Consider the following 20,397-nt stretch of genomic DNA (forward strand, 5'->3'; position numbering starts at 1 on the left):
TCTTGTGTCTTGGTGTGAGCTTGCAGGCGCCTCAGATTGAAGAGACTGCCATCCGTGCGGTACCGGATGTAAACAGCGTCTTCATTGTTGGGGTCTTTCATGGCTTGGTTCAGCATCATGCTGAAGAAGATTGAAAAGAGGGTTGGTGCCAGAACACAGCCTTGCTTCACGCCATTGTTAATGGAGAAGGGTTCAGAGAGCTCATTGCTGTATCTGACCCGACCTTGTTGGTTTTCGTGCAGTTGGATAATCATGTTGAGGAACTTTGGGGGACATCCGATGCGCTCTAGTATTTGCCAATACCCTTTCCTGCTCACGGTGTCGAAGGCTTTGGTGAGGTCAACAAAGGTGATGTAGAGTCCTTTGTTTTGTTCTCTGCATTTTTCTTGGAGCTGTCTGAGGGCAAAGACCATGTCAGTAGTTCCTCTGTTTGCGCGAAAGCCGCACTGTGATTCTGGGAGAATATTCTCGGCGACACTAGGTATTATTCTATTTAGTAGAATCCTAGCGAAGATTTTGCCTGCAATGGAGAGCAACGTGATTCCCCTGTAGTTTGAGCAGACTGATTTCTCGCCTTTGTTTTTGTACAGGGTGATGATGGTGGCATCACGAAGATCCTGAGGCAGTTTACCTTGGTCCCAACAAAGCTTGAAAAACTCATGCAGTTTGGCATGCAGAATTTTGCCGCCAGCCTTCCAGACTTCTGGGGGGGATTCCATCCATACCTGCTGCTTTGCCACTTTTCAGTTGTTCGATTGCCTTATATGTTTCATCCAGGGTGGGAACCTCATCCAGCTCTAGCCTTAGGGGCTGTTGAGGGAGCTGGAGCAGGGCGGAATCTTGGACTGAGCGGTTGGCACTGAAAAGAGATTGGAAGTGTTCTGACCATCGGTTGAGGATGGAGATCTTGTCGCTGAGGAGGACTTTGCCGTCTGAGCTGCGCAGCGGGCTTTGGACTTGGGGTCAATCAACGGTTGCATATTCCCTAATAAAAATATATCAGGGTCCAATACAATATGAAGATTATATAGATTATTAAATACAGATTGAATACCTTTCCAAAATTGTTGTAACTGATCACACAACCAAACATCATGTAAAAAAGTACCAGAAACCTGATCACAACGAAAACAAAGATCTGACTTACTAAAATCAATTTTTTTAAATTTTTCGGGTGTTAAATATAATTGATGTGTAAAATTATAATTAATCATCGCCAATCTAGCATTAATCAATTTTCAAACACTATTACGGCAGATTTAAGACCAATCTTCTTCAGTTATTGTTAAACTTAAATCTTTTTCCCATTTCATTTTATCTTTATCCCAATCTATTTTACTTTCACTTTCCAACAAAATACGATACAAACCTGATATATAACCTTTTTTTTGGGAATGAGAGCACATATTTCTCAAAATCAGTTTCAGACAGTAAATTCATTTGACGACCGCATACCTGTTTTACAAAAGATCTTAACTGATAATACACAAATATAGAATAACCACTTATATCAAATCTCTTTTGCAATTCTACAAAAGAACAAAAATTACCTTCTAAAAAACAGTCAGATAAATTAGGTATTCCTTTCTCCTCCCATTGTTTCAAAATAGTATTAGATACCGTGAAAGGAACAAGTTGATTATTATATAATGGTAATCTTCCCGACCACTTATTTTTTAATCCCATTTTATGTAATTTACTTGTCCATAAATTCATTAAATGTTTCAATATTGGTACATCATAAGTTCGTAACAAATTTTTATTCCATCGAAATAAAAATTCATTCGAAAATTTTTCAGAAATAACTGCCAATTATATCTGTGCCCAACTAGGTGTATCTTGTGTGGCCATTGATGCGCTAAGAAATCTAAATTGAGCTGCTTCATAATAAAATTGAAAGTTAGGTAGCCATAACCCTCCAAATTGAAAATCCCACATCAATTTTTTCAACGCCACCCTAGGAAATTTTCCTTTCCATAAAAAATCCCTAATTACTTTATATAAATCCTTAAAAAATCTTTTTTGTAAACAACAAGGAATGGATTAAAATAAATATTGTATACGAAGAAAAATATTCATTTTTATAGTATTAATTCTTCCTAAAAAACCCAAAGGTAAATCTTTCCATTTAACTAAATCTGCCTTAATCTTCTTCATTAAAAGAAGATAATTAAGTGAATATAAATTTTGGTAGTCAGTATTAACATTAATTCCCAAATATTTAATTTGTTTCGTCCACTTCAAATTCATAATATTTCTAAACATTGAATAATCATCTTTACTAATTGATAAAATTTCACTTTTAGTCCAATTAACCTTATAACCAGATAATTGACCATAAATCTCTAAGGAATCTTGAAGTGCTGGCAGAGAAACATCAGGATCCACCAAATACAGCAAAACGTCATAGCAAATAAATTTATTTTATAATCTTCATTCAAGACTCTCATACCTTTGATACTATCATTCTGACGTATTAATTGTGCTAGAGGTTCAATAACTAAAGCAAACAAGGCGGGTGATAATGGACATCCTTGTCTAGTAGATCTTGTTAAATTAAAGGATTCTGAAAGCAAACCATTAGTAACAACTCTAGCTTTCGGACCATTATACAGAGCCCTAATCATACCAATAAATGAGAGACCAAACGAAAACTTTTCAAGTACTTTAAATAAAAACTTCCATTCTACTCTATCGAATGCCTTTTCTGCATCCAATGAAACCACCATTGGATAATTCTTCTGAGATTTAGATCTATTTATCAAAGTAATTAATCGTAGAATATTATCCGAAGCATACCTATTTTTTATAAAACCTGTTTGATCACGATGTATTATCTTTGGTAAATACTGAGCCAACCTATTAGCCATAACTTTAGCCACTATTTTATAGTCTACATTTAACAAAGATATAGGACGGTAAGAAGCTACCTGTAAGGGATCTTTATCTTTTTTTTAGTATAACTGTAATTATAGCATTAGAACAGAACTCAGGTAATTGAAAAGTATCATAAAGTTGTTGTATTACATTCTTAAATAAGGAAGATATATCAACATAAAAAGTCTTGTAAAACTCAATAGAAAAACTATCTCCACCAAGCGCTTTTCCATTTGGCATATCTTTTATAGCCATTTCAATTTCACTATCTGTAAAAGGTTTATCTAACTCTTGTCTGTCTTCTTGAGATAACTGTGGTAAATTAATATTTTTCAAAAAAGAGTCTATTGCATCTTCGTTTATCTCTTTACATTCAGTCAAATAAAGTTTTTTATAAATGTTACAAAATTCATCGTTAATTTATTTTTGACTAAAAGTAATACCCGATTTATTTCTAATAGCTGGTATAATCCTATATAACTGTTCTTTTTTTAATTGCCAAGCTAATACTTTATGAGCTTTCTCACCCCATTCATAAAATTTATTTTTTGAACGATTCAACAGACATTCAAATCGATATGACTGTAACTTATTATACTTCAACTTTAAATTAGTTAATTGGATCTTTTGGAATTCAGTAGCTTTCTTTCTAAATTATTTTTCACAGATTGTTATTTTCTTCTCCAAATGCTCAGTTTCTCTACCTCTCTCTGCATAACTGATAATTTGACCTCGTAAAAAAGCTTTCATTGCGTCCCACAAAACAAACTGATCAGAAACAGAGTGAACATTATTAGCAATGAAATCCTCAATTTGTTTTCTCAAATAAACAATAAATTCTGGCTTTTGTAGTAACATAGTATTAAATCTCCATCTTAAAGTATGTTGTGTAACTTGAGAACTTTGATATTCCAGTAATAACAATGAATGGTCCGAGACTAACCTATAATCCACAGATATAACCTTAAATGTGCCGAAATTAAAAAATAATCAAGTCTTTAAAAAGAATTATGTCGAGAAGAATAAAAAGAAAAGTCTTTCTTAAATCTACGCCAAATATCAACTAAATTCAAATCTTTCATCATATTAGCCATATGTATCGCCATCTTAGATTTCTTAATTACCTTTGGATACTTATCCAATAACGGTTCTAATACCATATTTAAATCCCCCCAATCATCACATTGGAATTAGCTTGTCCCAATAATAAAGATATTTCTGTAATAAAAGCAGTGTCTTCAACATTTGGAGCATAAACATCAATCAAAGTCCAGGCTTCATTAGAGATCATACAATTCAACTTAAGTAGTCTTCCTCCATTTTTCTCCTCATCTTGCAATTGAAACGGTAAATTCTTATGTACCAAAACCGCAACTCCTTTTGCCTTTGAATTAAATGAAGAATAGAAGACTTGTCCAACCCAGTCCCGCTTAAGTTTCAAATGTTCTTTATCTGTCAAATGTGTTTCCTGTAAAAAGGCCACATCTACTTTAATTTTTATTAAATAAGCAAGTAGTTTCTTACGCTTTATAGGATTATTTAAACCCTGAACATTAAGAGAAGCAAATTTAAATTTCGACATGTCTTACAACAGTTAGAAAAAAAACCCCAACTCTTACCCCCTTACCCTCTCTTAACACGATCCAAAAAAAGAAAGAAAAAAAAGGAAAAAAATTTTTTTTTATTATTTAAACAAAAAAATACCCCTTCACTCTTTAATCTAATAATACAAAAAAAAGAAAACAAAATGGGTAGGAGGTTAAAAATACCCCCTCCCGTCTAAACCGCGCAATGCGGTAACTCCCAAATAAAAATGGGTGTGAGATAACTCACACGTAGCAGATGACTTTCAGAAAATAGTGCCTATCCAGTTCTCTCCCCCAACTCTCACTTCATTTTAAACTAACATCATCATTATTTAATATCCCTTTTTTTTTTGAAAAAAAGCATTAGAAAAAAAAGGACAACTCTTCTTTTAATCAGCTCCAACTGCCGAGTCACCATTACGACCATTCCTTCTTGGAGCACGGCTCTTTTCTTCCATCTCTTGTCTCCTTGGAGATCGCGGCAGACTATATCTCTGTCGAAACTGAGTGATTGGCAGCTCTTGAGCAAATGCTATAGCTTCCTTTGGAGAATCAAAGAACTTTGATTGGTAACCATCTTGAAAAACCTTCAAAACAGCTGGATATCTAAAGGTTGCCTTCTAACCTTTCTTCCACAACAACTCTTTAGCAGGGTTGAATTCCTGTCATTGGAACATAACCTCTTGACTCAAATCCGCATAGAAGAAAACTCGATTATTTTGAATCATCAAGGGTGATTTTCTCTGTTGTGCATTTCTAATAGCCACTCGTAAAATTATTTCTCTGTCATAATAATTCAAGCAACGAACCAAAACAGGTCTTGGACTTTGACCTGAAATAGGTCTTCTACGTAAAGCTCTGTGAGCACGTTCCAGTATTATACCTTCCGGGAAATGTTCTTGACCTAGCACCTGCGGAATCCATTCAGTAAAAAATTTTCTTGGGTCTGGTCCCTCCATACCTTCCGGCAAACCAATAATCTTTATATTGTTCCGTCTGGATTGGTTTTCCAAATAATCAATCTTTTTCACCAAATTTTTATTTTGAGTTTGTAAGTCTTCAACCATTTTGGTCACATCAAGAACTTGATCCCATATTTCGTCTATATCTTCTTCACATGAATTAAATTTATCTCTCACTTCAAGCTTAAAAGCTCCAAACTCAGCCATCTGTTGAGAATGTATTTTCACCAGGGTATTAAACCTAGTACCAAGTTCAGTTACAGAGCAGTACAATTAAGGTTTTTAGTTTTTATGTTTGTTAAAATTAGACCATCATGGGTGTATATTGAACTAAATAAGATAGTAGAAGTTAGACCAGATGAGTTTATTTATAAATTGGATTCTAAATCTAGTGTAATAATAAGGAAGCTCCAATATTAAAACATTTGTTGAATATTTGGAAAAAAAAGTTAAATTAGAAACACCATTAATTAATCCCTTATTGATTTTATTCAAAAGATAATCCTTTAAATATATGGTATTATAAGTGAATCTCTAAATTGGGGGATTGTTATGATCATAATAGATTGATGTATTTTGATCAATTAATGATATACCTCATAATATCATGAATTTGTTATTTTCAATTGAGGGATTATTTAAGAGAGAAACTAGGATCGGAAATTATTTTAAAAGATCCTTCAAATTTGGAACAAATTATGGTTGATGGAATGATTAAAATATTTATTTCAATTGCAGGTATATTATTACAAGAACGGACACCGAAAGTAGGTTTGTTTAATTCAAAAGAAAGATGAGAAGAAGATTTGGACACAATAATAGATAACAAGACTGGCAAAACTTGTGTAAAGAAGTTATAACAAATACTATTACTGTACGATATAGATTACTTCATTATAATTTTTTACACCAACTGTATATTACTCTTCAGAAATTGAGTAGATGGAGATCAAATTTATCAAATCAATCTTTTAGATGTGGAAAAGAAATTTGAACTTTTCTTCATTCCACGTGGTCTTGTTCAAAGGTTAACCCTTTTTGGGTTTCTATTGGTAAATTTTTTCAATGGATAATGGGAATGAACTTTCCTTTAAGTTCTGAATTTTGAAAGTCTCACTCCTAAATTATTGCTGTCAGATTTTCAATTAAAATTTAAGTTGGTCTTATTAATAGCAAGGAAATGTGTCACTGTAACATGGAAATGTGATGTTTCATTAACATTAAATAGGTGGCATGTTGAAATTAAAAGTTGTATTCCATTAGAAAAAAAATACATATAATTTAATGAAATATTCTTTATTTTTGCAAATTTGGGATCTGTATGTGAAAATAATGAAATTAAAATTATGGGTTTTTTAAAATTTATTTTTCCTGATCAATGAAGTTTTCGCTGAAGGAATAATAATTTTATGATGTTTCTGAGGTCTCTGAGTGTTAACTGATGCAATTCAAATTAATTATTTGTAATCATTTTATAATGAAATATCACATATTTTAGTTTTTGGATTAGACTAGTTTATGGGGAAGGGAGTTTAGTTTTTATTTGTAGTATTAGTTTTTTTATTTTAGTTTATAGATTTTAGATTTTAGTTTTTTATATATAGTTTCAGCATATATTTGTTAACATTCTATTATGTTATGATGGTATATTATTGTTAATTACTTGATATTATATATGTTGAATAAATAAAATATTCAAAAAAATTAGACCCAGCAGGCCAGAAATTGAGATTAATAGCTTTAATCACTATAAACTTACAGTCATATCTTACAAGCTTTTGGCCCAATTTCAAGGCAGTACTGAGGGAAGGGGATTGGGTGATACCACCTTTATTAGGGATTCTGGAGGGAGAGGAGTTACAATATCAGGGGTGGGCCAGTACAAGGTGTCTAATTCCTCCACAAGGTGTCAGACCTCTCAGTGGGGAAGCATTTTGATGACAGTGGCTAGAACTCTTTGACCTTTAGCATAGCTATTTAACAAAGATTGAATTTGGCAAAATTATAAAATGTTTAATTGGGTAAGGGCTCATTACAATTGGAATGGACAGGAACTAGGATGAATAAATTGGGAATAGATGTTCTTGAAAAAAAAACATAGAAGTAATGTGTAGGATGTTTAGAGACCACTTGCACAGGATTCTAGATAGGTTTGTCCAAATGAGACAGGGAAAAGATGGCAGGAAAAGAGAACCATGGTTGACAAAAGAGGTGAGACAGCTAGAGAAGAGGAAGAAGGAAGCCTACATAAGGTTTAGGAAGTAAAAATCAGGAAGGATTCATGAAAATTATATAGTAGCCAGGAATGAACTTAAAGGATGTCGGAGATTAAAGAAAACCTTAAGGCATTCTTTGCAAATGTGAAAGTAGAAGGATGACAAGTGAAGGTAGGGCTGCATTAGGACAAAGGAGGGAACATGTACCTGGAGGCAGAGTAGGTGGGGAGGTTGTAAATGAACACTATACTTTGCTTCAGTGATCATCAGAGAGGGGTATCTTGGAGAACATGAAGTTTTAAAGAACAGGCTTATCTGCTGGACCACGTTGAGGTCAAGAACAAGGAAGTGCTGGATCTTCTTAAAAACATTCAAATTAACAAGTCCCCAGGTCTGGACAAGATATACCCTAGGTTACTACAGGAAGCAAGAAAACAAATTGCTGGGGTATTTGAGGGGGGGGGGGGGTTACTGGAGAATTGGAGAATGTTAAGTGTAGTTCTTTTGTTTAAAAAAGATAATGGGGAGAATCCTGGGAATTGTAGACTAGTAAGTCTTATGTCAATGGTGGACAGAATTTACAAGCATTTGGAGATGCTTTGTGAGGGGCAGGTTATGCCTCACAAGCCTAAATGAGTTTTTTGAGAAAGTGACAAAATAAAATGATGAAGGTAAGGTGGTACATGTGTGGTGTATTAATTTTAGTAAAGCTTTCAACAAGTTCTCCATGGTAGATTCAGAAAACCGTGAGGCATGGGATCCATGGAAAGAAGAGGAAAGTTGATGGAATATATTCTGCCTGGAGGTCAGTAACTAGTGGAATTCTGCAGGAATCAGTTCTGGGACCCCTACTCTTGGCGTGTTTTTATAAATGATCTGAAAGAAGAAGTGGAAGGATGGGTCAGTAACTTTGCAGATGAGGGTGTTCCAGATAGCATGAATTTGTAGTTGGTTACAGACAGAATGCAGAGTTGGGCAGGGAAGTGGCAGATGGAGTTCAATCCAGATAATTGAAAAGTGGTGCATTTTCAAAAGTTGAACTTGAAAGTGGAGTAGATGGTTAATGGCAGGATTCTTAACAGAGTGGAAGAATAGGATTTCAATCTATGCAAATTATTCTAGTTCATAATCATATGCTTGTGGGGTTATGCCACACTCCAGCCACCCAAAGAAAAGTCACATTAATGTACCAGTATTCTACTGCAGGTTTCATCTTTCAGGTTATTGATTATTGAACCTCATATTCCCTTCCAGATGAACATTAAAAATCATTTGATGGTATTCAAGCAATGGCAAGAGGTAGCATAACCCATGTTTATCCATCACCAACATCACTAAAGCAGATTATCACATTTCTGACTGTGGGATCTTACAATGCGTTTCAGCTGCATTTCTCACATTTAAATTAAAAAATAATCATTGTAATTTCTTTGGGACATCCTGAGATAATTATGAATGAAATAAAAAGACTTTTTTTCATCTGGAACATGCTTGCTTGAGGGTAGTGTGGCGAAAGGAACTGCAGGAAAGAAACAACAAATATAGAAGCTAGATAAAATGCTACTTGAGACTTATTATAAGTCATGGAGAAAAATTTATGCTGCTTCCTTTGTACTACCTACAGTTTTTAGTTGAGGGGGTGTTCTAATCCATTCTGAGAACCACTTGATAAACAGCTGCTGATGTGGGCAGCAGCAGGGTCTAGAGCTGAGTCAAGCTTTAATTATTATTACCCACCACCTCCACTCCCACTATCACAAAAGTTCTCACTTTTGCTTGACAATCTTCCACTCATACATTGGCCAGGAATGGAAACTAAATACATTTTTCATGTCCTAAACATTAACCAAATGATTATGATGGCTGGAGACCCTCTCAGACTTGTGCACAATGAAAGGAATGACTACTTGATCATTACAAATAGATTATTACGTCTCCAGGAGAATAAAGCATAGTCCTTAAAGCCGCATCATATTTGTTAAGATTCAAATTTATTTTATTGTCATGTAATAAGATAGAAAATGTAATATTACACAAAATATCCTTTAGTCTGTTGTAAGGCAAACAAAGAGTCACCATTATTTCAGATCAAGTTCACAACGTTCTTAGGTGAGAGGGTGATCAGCCAGATATCGTGGTTCATGTAGGGACCAATGACATAGATAGGAAGATTGAGGAGGCCCTGCAAGGAGAGTTCAGGGAGTTAGGCACTAGGTGGAAGAGGGTAGTGATCTTAGGATTGCTTCCCATTCCACGTGCTGGAGAGGTTAGAAATAAGAGGATAAGGCAGCTTAACACCTGACTGCCATCATGATGCAGTAGGGAGGGCTTCAGGTTTTTAGATCACTGGGCCCTGTTCCAGGGAAGGTGGGATCTATAACGACGGGACAGATTGCATCTGAACTGGAGGGAGATTAATATCCTTGTGGGTAGGTTTGTTAGTCTTGTCCCGATGGGTTTAAACTAGATTTGCAGGGGGAGGGGAACCAGTATGTTAGAGCAGTTAGTGAGGAGGAGGATAAAAGTCATACATGTATAGATCGAAATCAAAGGTTTGTGCATGATAGAAATGGTCTCAGATGTATTTATTTTAATGCAAGGAGTATTGTTAGAAAGGATAATGAGCTTAGGGCATGGGTTGACATGTGGGATTGCATTATTGCTATTAGTGAGTCTTGGTTGCAGGAGGGGCAGGACTGGCATCTTAATCTTCCAGGTGTGATAAAGGGGGAGGTATGAAAGGGGGAGGAGTGGCATTGCTAGTCAGGGAAAATATCTCAGCTGTGCAATATCAGGACAGCCAGGAGGGTTTGTCTTCAGAGGCCATATGGGTGGAGTTGAGGATTGGGAAAGATGTGACCACACTGATATGCTTGTATTTGTAGACTGCCTATACTTAGTCAGAGAGAATTGGAGGAGCAAAGCTGTAGAGAGATAGTAGACCGATGTAAGGAGCAGAAAGTTGTGATAGTAGGAGATTTAAAATGTCCAACTTTTGACTGGGTAAGGTGCCAGAGAACTGGAGGGTAGCTAATATTGTCTTGTTGTTTAAAAAAGGCTCCAAAAATAAAACAGGTAATTATTGGCCAGTGAGCCTGACATCAGTAGTAGTGTAGCAACAGCTATGAGGAAAGAGACTCTCCACCACCACGTTAGGAGTTTCAACGGCAGTTTAATTCAAACACGCGCATGCCCCTTTAAGGGCAGCATGAGCTCCACCCCTGCGCGGGCAATAACGTCATCACGCTGCCTGGGGCTCACGCTCAATTCGAACAATGAGGCAAGGAGTCCCCTGACGGCACCCTGTACTCGCACCTGCCCCACCGGCACAGCGGTACAAGCGTGGCTGGTTCGCTACAGTTAAGTGTGCCACCACACAACCCCCCCCAAAACTGGCTCACGCATTTCAGCATTTGCGCAGCCGTCCTCGGCGCTTAGGTTGGGCCATTTGAACTGGGTGACTGGGCTCCAGGTGCGCCGCCTTGAGGATGTGGATCATGAATAGTTCTCCATTGCTCCCAATGCCTAAAGTGAACGTCTTGCCTGATCGCTGCAGGACTCTGTAGGGGTGCTGCAGGGGTGCAGTTTGTGAACCTCACCAGACGAAAACGTACTCGGCTGTGTCCAGTTCCTCGGGCAGGCAAGACGGTCAACCACCGTGGTGGGATGGAGGTGGGGGGGCTAGCGAGGCAATCTTACTACGAAGGTCTGCAGATAAGATTGGATTGTCTGCTGCCGAGTCTGATTCTGGGCCGAAAAACTCTCCGGGTAGTGACAATGGAGGGCCGTAAACCAACTCCGTGGATGATAACTGAAAATCCTCTTTCGGGGCCATCCTGATGCCAAGCAGAACCCAGGGAAACTCATCTGCCCAACTGGCGCCGGTGAGGGGAGCCATAAGGGCCGACTTAAGGTGTCGGTGGACTCCTGCAGGCCCTTGAGGGTGGTGGGCTTCGGGAACTGGCACACGGCTGCAACCTTCTCCGGTGCCGGGCAGCTCCGGTTATCGAGATGGTATGGCCCAGGGACTGCCTACCAAACTGGCGCTTGGCTACATTGACTACATTAACTGTGAGGCTGAACTCTGCCAGACAGGTGAACAGTGAGCGGAGATGGACCTTGTGCTCATTGTGGTCTTGACTGGTGCTGAGGATGTCGTCGAGATAGAAGAACAAAAAGTCCAAGTCTCTGCTCACTGCGTCCATCAGGTGCTGGAAAGTTTGGGCTGCATTCTTTAACCCGAAGGACATCCACAAGAATTCGAAAAAGCTGAACGGGGTGATGATTGAGGTCTTGCAGACATCATCAGGGTGGACCAGAATTTGATGGTAGCCCCATACCAGGTCGACCTTTGAGAACACTTGGGCGCCATGCAAGTTTGCCGAGAATTCCTGAATATGCGTGATATCGGTCCAGCATGGTCGCGTCGTTAAGGCGATGGTAGTCTCCACAAGGGTGCCAACCTCCCAGAAGTCTTGGGGATCATGTGGAGGTGGGAAGCCCAGGGCCTATCAGATCTACAGATGATTCCCAGTTCCTGCAGGTGGGAAAGTTTTTCTTTGGCCAGTTGCTGCTTTTCTGGGGGTAATCGCCTGGCTTTGATGTGAAGCGGAGGGCCCTGGGTTGCCATGTGATGGTAGACTCTATGTTGAGGCATGGCGGTGGTGAACTGCGGCTGCAGGATGGTGGGGAACTCATCAAGGATACTTGTGTATTCGTCATTCAGGGTGCTGATGGTGGCTATCCTTGTGTAATCGCATCTCTGGCATCCAGGAAGATGGATTGAAAGGTGAGGACGTTAACTAACTGCTTGCCCTTGACATCCACTAACAGGCTGTGCACCCGGAGGAAGTCTGCCCCCAACAGCGCTGTGTCCACTGAGGCCAGCATGAACTTCCAGCGGAACCTATACTTTCCGATCTGGATCTGTGCTCTGTGAGTTCCAAAGGTCCTTATGGTGGATCCGTTGGCTGACTGCAGGGTAGGGCCCCATTCTTGGGTACGGTTCTCGAGGGCTGTTGGGGGAAGCATTCTCAGCTCCGCTCCGGTATCTACTAGGAACCGTCAGCCAATGGACTTATCGGTCATGTGCAGGAGGCTGCTCGCGTGGCCAGCCACCGCAGCCATTAACAGCAGCTGGCCAAGTCATTTCCCTGAAAGGTACAGGGCTGCCTGCACTTGTGGGCTTGAGCCCCCCCCCCAGCGCTGATGATAGAAACACCAGGTGAGGGGGGTGCTCCTCCGGCTTGTGCTTGAGGGGCACCTGCGGCCGGCTGAGCCCTAGGCAGGTGATCTGAGGGCAGTCTCATTCTCCCATTTGATCCACCAGAGAATGTCTGTGCAGGGTGCAACTCGCCGTGGGTTGGATAAGTCTTCATCCGCCAGCAAGAGCTGTATGTCCTTGGGCATCTTCTTGAGGAAGATTTTCCAAAACAGAAAACACAGTTTGTAGTCCTCTGCTAACACCAGCATCTCGTCCATCAGGGCAGATGGGGTTCTGTCTCCCAACCCATCCAGGTGAACGAGCCTGGAGGCACGCTGCTGCAGGGAGAGGCCTGAGGTTCTGAGGAGGAGGTTCTTGATGGCGGGATATTTACTGACCTCTGGTGGGTTGTGGATGAGGTCGTCACCTTGGGTGCAGTCTCGTCATCAAGTACGCTCATGACGTGATAAAACATTGTGGCATCTGATTAAATGTTTCTGAGGTGAAACTGTGCCTCCACTTGCCCGAACCACGTACGCAGGTGATGTGTACACAAGGGGGGCAGTTTCATTGTGACTGGGTTGATCTCCGAAGGATCCATAGTGAGAGGCCAGAAAAACATCTGGACCGTCAAGGTCACCAATGTAGCTGCAGCTACAAGGAAAGAAACTCTCCACCTCCACATTAGCAGTTTCAATAGCAGTTTAATTCAAAACCTGCATGTGCCCCTTTAACGGCAGCATGTGCTCCGCCCCCACGTGGGCAATGACATCATCACACTGCCTGGTGCACACGCTCAGTTCGAACAATGAGGTAAGGAGGTGCCCCAATGGCGCCCTGGACTCGCAGCTGCCCCGTCAGCGCATTGGTACAAGCGGGACCGGTTCACTACGGTTAAGTGCACCGCCACAGTCAGGTAATTATTGGATTGTGTTCTAAGAGTTAGGACATATAGGTATTTGGACAGCCATGGGCTGATTAAAGACAGTCAGCATGGCTTTGTGCATGGTAGGTCGTATTTAACAAATCATGTAGTCTTTTGAGGAAGTTACCAAAATGGTAGTGTGGTGTAACCATTGTAGTTATGTATGTATGTATTGTATGAGCTGGCATGCTCCCTGCACCTGTGACTCATTTCTCTTAGAAATCTCAATAAAGGCTACTACACCCAAAATCCTCCCTCAGTACTTGCCTTGAACCGGATCAGCCACATATGAGATGTGTTGATGTCTTAAAGAATTAAAGCCTATTAATCACAACTCTCAGACTAATGTAACTGATCGATAGCTCTCCATGCAGATAAAGAAAAGGCTGTGGATGTTGTTGACATGGACTTTAGTAAAGCCTTTGACAAGGTCCCACATGGGAGGTTAGTTCAGAAGGTTAAGACACTAGGTATGCATGGATAAATTGTAAACTGGATCCAAATTGGCTATGTTGGAGAAAAAAAAGAGTGGTAGTGGATGATTGATTCTCAGACTGGAAGCCTGTTACTAATGGTGTGCCTCAGGGATCAGTGTTGGGACCATTGTTGTTTGTGGTCTATATCAATGATCTGGATAATAATGTGGTAAATTGAATCAGCAAGTTTGCTGATTACACAAAGAAAGGAGGTGTTGTGAACAGCGAGAAATATTTCCAAAGCTTGTAGAGGGATCTGGACCAACTGGGAGAATGGACCAAAAAATGGCAGATGGAGTTTAATTCAGACAAGTGTGAGATTAGAAATTTTGGAAGGTGTTACAGAGTTTTGTGTTTTGTATTGGCCTATGTGTTGGTGGTTTTATGTTAAAAAGTGACAGTTTGCCTTTGAGAGCCAAGGTGAAGGTGGACTGCTGAGAGAGTGGGAGACAGACTGAGCATGTGCAGAAAATTATCTAACCATTTCTTGACTTGGATGATAAACCACCACTAGGGGTGCTGTGGAGGGGAAGAAGACCCAGAGCATGAGTCATGGTCTGGAGGACAGTTTAGAATGTTGGGGTTTCAAAAAGGATAAACATTCCGAAGGCAGTCAGAAGGATCCGGACCAAGCCAGTTGTTCCTCTCTCTACAAACAACACAAGACAACTTTGAATTTTGTGCTCTCTCTCTCTCTCAAAGATCTTTTTGCTTCCATTTACCAAACAAACTGAATTTTGTTTATGATCCTTGCTTCGGTTGAGATCGAAGTTTTGTGAGTCTTGTGTGTTTTGTGTCTAAGATTTTCTGTGGGCTGTTTGGAAATGTAGCTTAGACTTTGATTACGCATGATATATTTAGGCTGGGGAATTTATTAGTTTTTCACTGTTATTGAGATTTACATAGTAACCAGTGGGCATTGTTATAAAAGGGGGGATTTTGAATTAAAGTTTGAATGTGAATTTTTTTAATAAAGTAATTGTTCATCTTTACCCTTGTGTAATATGCCTTCTTTGTGGTTGCTGGTTTAATCTTGTAACATAATTTGGGGACATTGTCGGGATCAAACCAATTTGGAAGCTTTAGGGGCGATTGACTTGTGCTTATTTATCAGTTGTCTGAGTTTGACTCAACCTCCAGCTTGAAAGTAAATATAAACGGTGAGTGTATAAATCACCAGCAGAAAAACCAGCAACTATGAATATTGACCATTACATAGCTAAACCTTCAGTGGTTAATTTAAAAATGGGTAAAAAGGCAGAACTGATGGTTATAGTTGGCAAGTTAAAACTTCTTACAGTAAGAACTGGGATGAAAAAAAAGGAAATTGCCCGAAAGATTGTTAAGCACTATGTAGGAAAGTGGGTATTTGAAGAAGCTACAGAGGAGAAAACTTCAGAAGAAGTAAAGTTGGCTTTGAGAAAACTAGGGATAGAGGAAAAAAGAGAGGCAGAAAGGAAAGCAGTAAGGGAGGCATAAATGGAGGAAAGGACAGCTGCAATAGAGGAGAGAGCAGCCACAAGTGAGGAGAGAGAAAAAGAACGGAAACATGAGCTAGAACTAGCTAAATTGAGGCAGACCCTAACTCAAGCAGAGGGAGAAGCCCAAATCCAGGTAGTGACAATGGCATACCATAAACCAACTCCGTGGATGATACTCCTTTGGTGCCATCCTGATGCCGAGCAGAACCCAGGGAAACTCATCCGCCGAACCGGCGCCGATGAGGCGAGCCATGAGTGCTGTTGGCTTGGGTGTGAAATGCTATGGTCTGGTGGAATTTGACCCCAAAAGGCTCACCACTTGCGCCCAGAGGGCAGATGTGAATGGGTATCACTGTCGCTAGTAATGTGCACCAGTACTCTAAACCTGGTGATTAAGTGAGTGAGTTACTTCCTGGCGCATGTCTCGGCAGAAGTGTCTTTAAGCGGAATGGATTCTGGCCACCTTGTTGCTCGGTTGAGCACCGTCAACAAGTAGCGGACATCGCTGGACACCGGCAGGGGGCTCACAATGTCTACGTGTATATGTTTGAATCTCTTGGCTGCAGAGTCGAACTGTTGCATGGGGCATTTGTGTGATGGTGGACTTTGGAGGTCTGGCACTGCATGCAGCTCCTTGCCATTTGGGCTACTTGTTTTTTGAGCCCATGCTACACAAAATGCTCTGCCACCATCCAAACTGATGTCTTGACTAAGGGGTGGGCCAAGTCATGGACCATGCTGAAAGCCCACGACCTCCAATGCGGCGGGACTACAGGGTGCAGCAGGCCGGTGGAAACATCGCAGAGCAGCATGTCTCGGCTGCCTGGCAACCAGAGGTCCTGAAGTTGAAGTCCTGTAATAGTGGTGTGGAGGGCCGTTGTTTCCACATCCTCCCTCTGGGCCTGTGCTAACTGGGCGTAGATCAGGCTGGGGGCGAGGCTGTGGATGGTGGGCCACAAAAGTGCATCTGCCACAATATTGTCTTTATCTGCCCGGTGGCAGATGTCGGAGGTGAATTCCGACACCTAGGATAGGTGACGATGCTGGCGAGTCGAGGGTGAAGTGCCAGTTGATGTAGACAAAGTAGACAAAGACGATGTGGTCAAACAATAATCATGGCTTTTATTAGCAGAAACTCATGGTACGATAATGAAAGACAATAGGTGCATAAATAGTTATACCCAAGGGGAGTGTCCTTAACAGTAGAGGTAATGCACAGCCAATGTTAGAACAGCGAGACGCATCAAAGGAGAGACAGGCAGCTTGGCAGACATTAACCACAGAGGGCTTGTGTGAGCGGCTTGTGGTCGGTGAACACCGTGAACGGCCTGCCCTCCAGGAAATATCGGAAATGCCTGATGGCCAGGTACAGGGCCATGAGCTCCCTGTTGAAGGCACTGTACTTTAGTTCCAGAGAATGGAGGTGCGTGCCGAGAAAGGCTAACAGGCACCACTGGTCATTGCTCCAGAATGCCCCCAACGACTGATGCGTCCACTGAGAGCGCAGTGCGAGCATTTGGCCACGGGTGGGCTAATAGAGTGGCACTTGACTGAGCATCTTTCGTTGCAGCAAAAATGTCCTCCACCTTTCTGACCATACCAGAACTTTGTCCTTCGCAGCAATCAGCGTGAATAACGGCCGCATGATGCAGGCTGCCCCGAGGATGAACCAGTGGGAGAAGTTCAAAATGCTGACAGACTCCTGCAGGCCCTTGAGGGTGGTGGGCTTCGGGAACTGGCGCACGGCTGCAACTTTCTCCAGTGCCGGGCGGCTCTAGTTGTCAAGATGGTATGGCCCAGGAACTGAAGGGACTGCCTACCAAACTGGCACTTGGCTACATTGACCATGAGGCTGAACTCTGCCAGAAAGGTGAACAGTGCATGGAGATGGACCTTGTCCTCGTCGTGGTCTCGACTGGCGATGAGGATATCATCGAGATAGATGAACACAAGGTCCAAGACTCTGCTCACCACATCCATCAGGTCCTGGAAAGTTAGGGCTGCATTCTTTAACCCGAAGGACATCCACAAGAATTTGAAAAGGCTGAATGGAGTGATGATTGTGGTCTTACCGATGTCATCAGGGTGGACTGGGATTTGATGGTAACCCCATACCAGGTCAACCTTTGAGAACACTTGGGCGCCATGCAAGTTCGCCGAGAAGTCCTGAATATGTGGGATGGGATATCGGTCCAACGTGGTCGCATCATTAAGGCGATGGTAGTCTCCACAAGGACGCCAACCCCCATGAAGTCTTGGGAATCATGTGGAGGTGGGAAGCCCAGGGCCTATCAGATCTACAGACGATCCCAGTTCCTGCAGGTGGGAAAATTTTTATTTGCCCATTTGCCGCTTTTCTGGGGGTAATTGCTTGGCTTTGATGTGAAGCATGGGGTCCTGGGTTGCGTGGTGATGGTAGACTCCATGTTGAGGCATGGCAGCGGTGAACTGCGGCTGCAGGATGGTGGGGAACTCATCGAGGATACTTGTGTATTCGTCCTTGGGGGCGCTGATGGTGGCTATCCTTGGGTAATCGCATCTATGGCATCCAGGCAGATGGATTGAAAGGTGAGAATGTTAAATAACTGCTTCCCCTTGACATCCACTAACAGGCTGTGTGCCCGGAGGAAGTCGGCCCCCAACAGCGCTGTGCCCACTGAGGCCAGCATGAAATTCCAGTGGAACCTGTACTTTCCGATCTGGATCTGTGCTCTGCGAGTTCCAAAGGTCCTTATGGTGGATCCTTTGGCTGCCTGCAGGGTAGGGCCCCATTCTCGAAGGCTGTTGGGGGAAGCATGCTCAGCTCCACTCCGGTATCTACTAGGAACCGTCAGCCAATGGACTTGTCAGTCATGTGCAGGAGGCTGCTTGCATGGCCAGCCACCGCAGCCATTAATGGCGGCTGGCCAAGTCATTTCCCTGAAAGGTACAGGGCTGCCTGCACATGCGGGCTTGAGCCTCCCAGTGCTGATGATAGAAACACCAGGTGAGGTGGTGCTCCTCCGGCTTGTACTTGGGGGGCACCTGCGGCTGGTTGAGCCCTAGGCAGGTGACCTGAGGGTGGCCTCATTCTCCCGCTTGGTCCACCAGAGGACGTCTGTGCAGGCCACAACTCACCGTGGGTCAGATAAATCTTCATCCGCCAGCAGGAGCTGTATGTCCTTGGGCATCTGCTCGAGGAAGATATTCCGGAACAGAAAACACGGTTTGTGGTCCTCCGCTAACGCCAGCATCTCGTCCATCAGAGCAGACGTGGTTCTGTCTCCCAACCCATCCAGGTGAACAAGCCTGGAGGCCCGCTGCTGTGGGGAGAGGGCTAAGGTTCTGAGGAGGAGGTTCTTGAGGACTGGATATTTAATGACCTCTGGTGGGTTGTGGATCAAGTCGTCTACTTTGGCTGCAGTCTTGTCATCGAGTATGCTCACGACGTGATAAAACATTGTGGCGTCTGATGAAATGTTTCTGAGGTGAAACTGTGCCTCCACTTGCCCGAACCACGTACGCAGGCGATGTGTACACAAGGGGGGCAGTTTCATCACAACTGCATTGATCTTCGAGGGATCCATAGTGAGAGGCCAGAAAAACGTCTGGACCGTCAAGGTCACCAATGTAGCTGCAGCTACAAGGAAAGAGACTCTCCATCACCACATTAGCAGTTTCAATAGCAGTTTAATTCAAAACCTGCACGTGCCCCTTTAAGGGCAGCATGAGCTCCACCCCCACGTGGGCAATGACATCATCACACTGCCTGGTGCGCGCACTCAGTTCGAACAATGAGGCAAGGAGGTGCCCCAACAGCGCCCTGGACTCCCAGCTGCCCCGTCGGCGCGTTGGTACAAGGTGGACCGGTTCACTATGGGTAAGTGCACCGCCACAGTCAGGTAATTATTGGATTGAGTTCTGAGAGTTAGGACATATAGGTATTTGGACAGCCATGGGCTGATTAAAGACAGTCAGCATGGCTTTGTGCATGGTAGGTCGTGTTTAACAAATCATGTAGTTTTTTGAGGAAGTTACCAAAATGGTAGTGTGGTGCAACCATTGTAGTTATGTATGTATATATTGTATGAGCTTGCCTGCTCCCTGCACCTGTGACTCATTTCTCTTAGAAATCTCAATAAAGGCTGTTACACCCAAAATCCTCCCTCAGTACTTGCCTTGAACCGGACCTGCAACATATGAGATGTGTTGATGTCTTAAAGAATTAAAGCCTATTAATCACAACACTCAGACTATTGTAACTGATCGATAGCTCTCCATGCAGATGAAGAAAAGGCTGTGGATGTTGTTGACATGGACTTTAGTAAAGTCTTTGACAAGCTCCCACATGGGAGGTTAGTTCAGAAAGTTAAGACACTAGTCATGCATGGATAGGTTATAAGCTGGATTCAAAATTGGCTATGTGGGAGAAAACAAAGAGTGGTAGTGGATGATTGCTTCTCAGACTGGAGGCCTGTGACTAGTGGTGTGCCTCAGGGATCAGTGTTGGGACCATTGTTGTTCCTTGTCTACATCAATAATCTGGATGATAATGTGGTAAATTGGATCAGCAAGTTTGCTGATTACACAAAGAAAGGAGGTGTTGTGAACAGCAAGGAATATTTCCAAAGCTTGTAGAGGGATCTGGACCAACTGGGAGAATGGGCCAAAAAATGGCAGATGGAGTTTAAT

General features: G+C 42.1%; 2 protein-coding genes across 11 annotated transcripts in view; one reads left to right on the forward strand and one right to left on the reverse strand.

Annotated features, from left to right (window-relative positions):
• Nucleotides 1–20,397, reverse strand: part of LOC138757088 (zinc finger and BTB domain-containing protein 7C) — a 259,055-nt gene that overhangs the window by 160,129 nt on the left and 78,529 nt on the right. The gene's annotated exons all lie outside the window — the stretch shown is intronic.
• Nucleotides 14,923–20,397, forward strand: part of LOC138757089 (uncharacterized) — a 30,489-nt gene continuing 25,014 nt past the window's right edge. The window contains exon 1 of the mRNA XM_069923853.1: nucleotides 14,923–15,020. The gene's annotated coding sequence lies outside the window, so the exon portion shown is untranslated. The remainder of the gene's footprint in view (nucleotides 15,021–20,397) is intronic.

Source organism: Narcine bancroftii, chromosome 3 (assembly GCF_036971445.1).
Source record: "Narcine bancroftii isolate sNarBan1 chromosome 3, sNarBan1.hap1, whole genome shotgun sequence".
Classification (NCBI taxonomy): Eukaryota; Metazoa; Chordata; class Chondrichthyes; order Torpediniformes; family Narcinidae; genus Narcine; species Narcine bancroftii.